This window comes from Platichthys flesus, chromosome 7, assembly GCF_949316205.1.
Source record: "Platichthys flesus chromosome 7, fPlaFle2.1, whole genome shotgun sequence".
NCBI lineage: Eukaryota > Metazoa > Chordata > Actinopteri > Pleuronectiformes > Pleuronectidae > Platichthys > Platichthys flesus.
In genome coordinates, this window is record NC_084951.1 from 20854592 (window position 1) to 20861901 (window position 7310).

The following is a 7310-nucleotide window of genomic DNA, read 5'->3' on the forward strand; positions in this document are numbered from 1 at the left end:
ACGTAATGATGTTAAAGGACGCAGCTTACGAACCTGGACTCGAATCATTACGTGCCAGCTTGTGTGAACACGTCTGTAAGTGTGACGACACCGTCCACCCTTTTTATGATATTTATGTGTTTTCATGGGGTCTGTTACGTGATCATTTTCTTGCATTCAGCGGCCTCGCTCTTTCACTCTCTTTCTCGCCTTCTCTTTCACTGTGTGTGTCTGTTTATGTGTGTGTGTGTGTGTGTGTGTGTGTGTGGGTGTAAAAGCATGTAGCACAGCCCCACTACCTGTATTTTCGACAGGCCGTGCTGTCTCATTATCAGAGTGACATTTGTGCAGTCCTGTGGAGCCATCTGGATCCGTCCCACACACATGTGAGAGAAACCAGCCTGGGTTTGGATCTGACTCACATCAAACAGCCTCTCTGCCCACACGCGCACACTAAAACACACTAACACACACACACACACATAGGAACACAGACGGCACGAATAGAGCAGTTTCCAGTGGCGAATATTTGACATTTAACGAATAGTGAGAGATTGAGTAAAACATTCCAGCAGATGCTTCACAGTAAGAGTTTCCAATCACAACAACGCAGGGTCATTGAAAATACAATGCATATAAAAGCTGTTGATGGCTGAAGAGCTTAGCCCAGTGGCCCACACTGCTGTAATGTCAGTATCGGTGGGGTGTGTCATCTCAAACTTGTGTGTATGTGCGTAGGTGTGTGTGTGTAAGTATGGGACAGCCCCACGATGAAAGCACATGGCTGGTTACATGCCACAGGTTGGAGTTGTGAAACTGCGTGCAGAGCGGGCACAGAAGAAGGAGCCGAGGTACCCCACGGCTTCATGGTCCCGGAAAGTCCCGAAGTTCACTCTTTAATCAAAGGTGTCACTTTGTTCTTAGTTTCTACAAGATGAAAATCACAGTGAAAGAACCTGGCACAGATAAAACGACCTGGCAGCACTGAGGAAGAAGAAATGAACAGTTTCTGTGTAAATAATATTTGCAAATAAGGAAAAAGTTACAATGGATGGAAGCACTGTTTTGTGTTAATTCACAGGTTGTTCTAAATTCCTAGAATCACTACTCTGTGAAAATGTCTGTGGTCTGGTTTGTGTTCCGTATACTGAAGTTATGGGAGAGAAGAGAAAGACAAAAAAGGCCTGTGTGAGTCAAAAACAGAAGAGATCTAAGAGTGTGTTTTTTTGTGTGTGTTTGTGTGTGTGTGTGTGTGTCAAAATGCTGCATCTGGAAAAATTGTATATCCTTGTTACCGAGGGACGTTATGACTGTGGTGAAAAGACCAAATGTAGTTTCACTATGACTGTGCCAGTTCAGGCTGTCTGCAGAGAAAAACAAGCATGTGCACATACACTGGTGACCCAAAAGACCTCGAAGTCAGCTAACAGGGTCATTATCAAACAAATGCTATTGGTGCAGTGTGAAAAGTGCATGCACATATGTGCACATGACCATTCTCTCTCTCTCTCTCTCCCCCTCTCTCTCTCTCTCTGAGGCTCTCTACGCAGAATCGCGGGCCTCCAGAGTCCATTACCTGAGTGGCTGTGTGCATGCAGGTTGCAGTGTGCCCCTGTGATGTTCATTTGCATGCTAAAGCCCTGCTGCATGCAGGGTAGGCCTCTCTCTATCCCCCCTTCATCTCACTCTCTTTTTTTCCCCTCCTACCTTCTCTCATCCATAATTGATCGCTCCCACTGTACCAACTTCATTTGCTGGCGGTGAATAATGAATGAGACACGGAGTGGAGGCGCTTTTTCCTCTCCACTGGTTTGATGCCCGATTAGCCGTTTACAGTGTATATAAGCTATCCGTGACCGGGCCTGGGGTTTTCCAACGTGTGCCACCGAGTGAAGAGATGCTGCCAAGAAGGCTGCCCCGCCACAGGGAGACGAGCCATGACAGCGTGAAGAATTAATAAATATATATATGTATATATACGTAGCATCCCATTGATTAACATTACATAAGACAAAGAAACAAGCATCATTCATCACCGAGCAGGCGTGTATTCATACGTGAATGAAGCTTGTGACGCAGGGAAACAGCTGGGCGGTTGCATGGAGATGAACCCCGTGACTTACGGTGAGTGTATGACTGCCATTAAAGCAGAGTCGTCACACACACACACACACACAAACACACACACGGCTGCACATGCTACATACTGTACCTGGCTCACAGTCGCACAGTTTCAAATACACACGCCAGCTCACACGCACAGACACAAACTGTGTCACCCTGCTGCAGTGAGCTGTGCCGAGGTTCATGCCATGTGATGCACATTCCACTAACCTCCTCGGCACAGCTCGATGGTCTCTCAAGCCGTGTCCAACACGCAGCCTCACTCACCCGCTCACACTCAACCACATTCATTAAAATGCACATTTCAGTTCCACAATGAGCTGCAGAAGTGCAAGGGAGGCAATTTAGAACATGCGGGCCTAAGGATGACGGTTCTGTTTGTTACGGGGGGGGGGGTAGAGTTACATCAAACAGAGCCTTGAAACGCCGCCTCACATGTCCTGGAAAAGCTGACACGAGTGGCATGCCCCTACCCGTCCTCCCGCACCTTCATCCCTTAGTAACACACACACACACACACATGCCCACGCAAACACAACCTCATTCATGAAAAAACATTTCGCTGACACAGGCATGCACAGATAAAAGAGCCACATTGTTACCAGTCTGCTGTTAGAGAAATTTGTAATTGACAGGAGGGGCTCAGTGTGGGCAGCAGAGGGCTGACCACACAGCAGCTGCTGGACTTGAACTGCAAACCGATGGAACCAGTGTGTGTTTGTGGTGGGAAGCACGGCGGCGGCGATGGTGAGAAGACGGTGACACGTGGAAGAGGAAGACAGCACTGAAGAGAAGGAGAAGGAGTTCAGTTTAATATCTGAAGTTTTAATATCTGAAAAGCACCAACATCCTTCTATATCAATTTGTATACCTCACTTTCTGGTCACACATCTACACAGACACAAACACACACACAGAGACCCTGTAGAGTTAGAGGCTGTCTGAGTCTGAATAAGTCCTGATCTGTGGAGGTATACAGAGGCTCAGCCAGAAAGACAGACAGGAGAAGGGTGACGAGTGAAAAGACGAAGAACACAAGGGAGCATGAGTGCGTGAGAATGAGAGATGTACTGTAGGGAGCTGGAGGGAGATGGAGAGCGAAAGAGCGAGCGAGAGAGAGAGAGCAAAGGGAGAGAGAATGGATGAGCATGAGAGTGTGTGAGAGAGATAAATAGAGACGGAGCGAGCGGGAGGAGGGGGAGAGTGTAAACAGCAAAAGGTTCACTGGGTTCAGTGTGCAGTAGAGGAGCTGAAAGATGGGCATCAGAACTCAAAGCCCAGGGGACCGGATAGTGGTGCGTGACTCACATACTCATGCATGCATTCACGCACACACACACACACACACACACGTACAGTATGCACATGCACACTCAGAATCCGGATGACAAACATCTAAACGCTATTTCATTTCCTAGCATGAACCATTACACACGGGAACCCCAGGGAGACAATATGAGACGTAAATAATGAAGCCATCTGAGGAGGGTGACACATTGACACATCTTTTTTTTTGTGTGTGTGTGTGTGTCTTTTTGTTGCAATACTGCCAACAAATGATTTTAACAACTTCTCATTAGTATTTGAAAAGATCTGAGCCGCTTTATGGCAGCATTCTCAGATTTACTCACAGTTATGCTTGACGAAACTCGCTGTGGTATTTTGTTGTGACTCACGAAATACAGTTTCACGGCCAAGAAAAACAAAAATATTTAAGTTAACAGGTCACTCGAACCATGTTACTGTGCGGTTAGCCATGTCATCCAGCAATGAATAAGATGCACAGGAAAACACAAGCTTCACTGCTGTGTATATCAGTGGCGAGAGCTCAGCGTGACGAGTCAGAGCGATACTGTCAGTCACCCGGTCCAAGCAGCAGCTTTTTCTCCACATGAGTCACCAGATCCCATTTAGACGCTGAACAACACTGCACACACTTTGCAAAACCATCGTGTTCGCCCATATAGCTGATCGCTCCGCGCACGCACACTTTCACGGCTCATGTGTGCAAAAAACACATTGCACAATCAAAGAGCTGTGACCATGTCAGATTTCAGACCTGACACCGGGTGAGCTGCGGCGTGCACAACACACGCAAAGATGTGTGTATCCACAGCCGTCGGAAAGTTTGAATAATATAACAGGTAGATACTGTAACTGTCAGATTCACTGCCGGCGAGGACAAAACAGGGAGAAGCGGTGGATGTGATGGTTGTATTAATAAAAACCCCGCCGCCCTTCAAAAGAACCTGTCACTCAGAATGTGGCTTTCTTCACAACGTCTGGTGAGACAAAGCTCCGCTGCGCAACAAAAGGTTGTGAGTCTCGCAGCCGAAGCGTCGCAAATCCCTAACAACTCTCTGCTCTCGAAATGGCTAATTAACACCTTGACAGAGCCGCCATGCTCCTTCTCTCTCCGAGAGAACAAAGACAATGCAACTGTCGCCCCTGCGTCCTGCCACATTCCGCAAGCGGCTGCGAGATGCTGTGGAACGCGGGGAGGCTCCGAGGCACGAGCTGGGGAACCGGCAGGCAGGTGCGCTCGTGGCACTTGGATGTCTGTTGCCATGGTGACCCCCAGAATATCCCCACACAGCACAATGAGATATTTTTAATAAAGTTCGAGGGCTTTGACTTTACTGTCTGGGGCGGCTGAGAAGATGTGAGGTGAAGATGTCAACTTTTTGTGCCTGTGTCTGTGTCTGTGTTTGTGTGTGTCTGTGTGTGTGTGTCTGTGAGTGTGTGCGTGTGTGAGATTGTGTGTCTGAGGCTTCGCTGCGTTGTTCAACCTGAGAAATGCCAGCTTCTAATGTCGGCAGGTTTCCTGTGTGTTTCTCAACCAAAGTTTAATATGCATGAATAATAAAAGCTATGGTGACCGTGAATAGTGCGTATGTAGGCGTGAAGACATGTGTCAGGGACTGTTGTCTTAAGTGTGTGAGTGTGTGTGTGTGTGTGTGTTTGTGTTTGTGTGTGTGTGCAGAAATGTGTATATTTACCACAGTATGACTCACAACCCACATCACAGACTATGCTGCAGAAAAATTGAGACAACACAGTTTCAAAGAGGAAGCCAGAACTGACAGAGCTCAAAGAGCAACAGGCACAAACACACGCACACACACACACACACACACACACATACACACACACACACACACACAGCCACATGTAGATTCACTCTCACAGATTATGACACTGGAAATCCCCCTTTGTTCACCTGAATGAATTAAACCTGGGAGCATCTGAAGCCTGAAATCTACATTTTAAGAATATGATCATGATCATGATTCATTTCCTTAAAGCAACTGGAACACGAGACACAGCTGATTGGTTGTTGAGCAAGATATCATCCAATGATAAATGTGTGTTTCCTGATGTTGAGAGTGATTGCTTCTGTGTATGTTATTTGTTGTGTTTCACGAAAATAGAAGCGGCAATGTCTTTTTTTTAAGCTCTCATTGTGGTTAACTGCACACAGCAGGTGCTTCCTTCAGTGCGAGATGAAAGTGTAATAGACCTTCTTCACCAGCAGATGCCAGTATCTTCTAACCAGTGAAGTTGACATGAGGAAACATAATGTATAAATGGACAAAGTGTTGTCATGTGAAATGTCCCTCGCACTGATAATATGTCAACAGTTGTATAAGTTGTTGTTCGAACATAATAGAACAGAGCCAACGCGTGGTGCTTCCATTTCTGAACAGTTTCCATATCTGACATAAATCAGCTCTCAAAAAATGAAAATACAGTTAAGAGACATCTCTGAGGTCAGAGGTCACTTCAGCGCCGGATGTGGCGGAAGGGGCCATGAATCATATCATGTTATACAGCATTTCTCCTTCTGCTTATGTCATCTGCAACGAGTTTCCCTTGAAAGTGGTTAAACTGCAACGAGCTCGTCCAGCTGAATGTAATTGGCTGTTAAAAGCCTCTTATTAGGGAACAGGGAGTGAGGACCTGCACGACTCCACGATGCAAGGCGCCTATTAACCCCCGAGTGTGACAGCTACAGTGTGTGTTTAATCCGGTGTGTGTGGGTACATGTGTACTTTGAAATGCTGCGTGTGTATACGTGTTTTTTGTAATGATGTGCATGTGTGTGTGTGTGTTTAATTACCTGTTATTACTGTATACTGATCAGACTTGCATTAAGAAACCTCTCTAACAAAGGCCGCAAAAAAGAGCAGGTTTTGATTTTTAAACAGCAGAGAAGTTACGCAATTCTTTTTATTGCATTTCACAAATGATATGCAGGCAAACCGCAAAAGATTTACTGTACCACAAACTCTACAAAGCCTCATGAGTGGAAACATCAGGGGCAGAGTCGGCTTTCGTTGCTGTTTATACATAATTAATGTCTTACTCTTTAATACGCTGCTTAAGACTAAAGGTCATTAATAAAGGGCAAAGGGGTTTTTCAGCTCTTAATTAGCTGCCAAGGCTGCAACAGTAAATGTTAATAACCTGTGGACGCTTCCACCAGAAGGGGCCAAATTGTCAATGCTACTGCATTCAAGTGCTTTCTGAACAGACAGAGCAACGCTGGGGGAGAATCTACGCGAGAAAAATTGATTTTGGGACCAACCTATCTCCCAATACAATAATTACCTATTATTATAATTATACATTTTTAATGATATCTAATTGAATTTGTAATTTAATTAGAAGATCATTTGGTTGATGACCAAAATACTACTGACATTCTCTCCAGACTCGGCTAATACGAATCATTAACTGTTGGCACCTGAGGTAATACTCAATCTGGTAAAGATCAGCTGCTTAAAGGGATAGTTCACTTAAAAATGAATCTACTCTCCGCTATGCTGGTGAGTGTTTGAGTCCTCAAAACACTTTTGGAGATTCAGTGGTAAAGAGGGTTGCAGCTAAATCCAATGGACATTAAGGCTGTGATCCCCACACTTCAATTGCATTGGATTTGGCTGCAACACTGTTTACCCCCTGAAACTCCAAAAGTGTTTTGTGGAATCAAACACTTCACCCAATCCTCCATCGGTATAGCAGTGAGTAGGTAATGAGTGAATTTTCATTTTTGGGTGAACTATCCCTTTAACATTGTTGCGCATTAGCGTGCCGCTGTTAGCGTTCCGCCGAAAGCTTCACTGTGCCTTACAGCCTCTAGGGATCGGAAGAATGTGCTCCTCTGTTGCATTGATTTTGTTCTTCCTTTCTTTCTCTATTGAGTT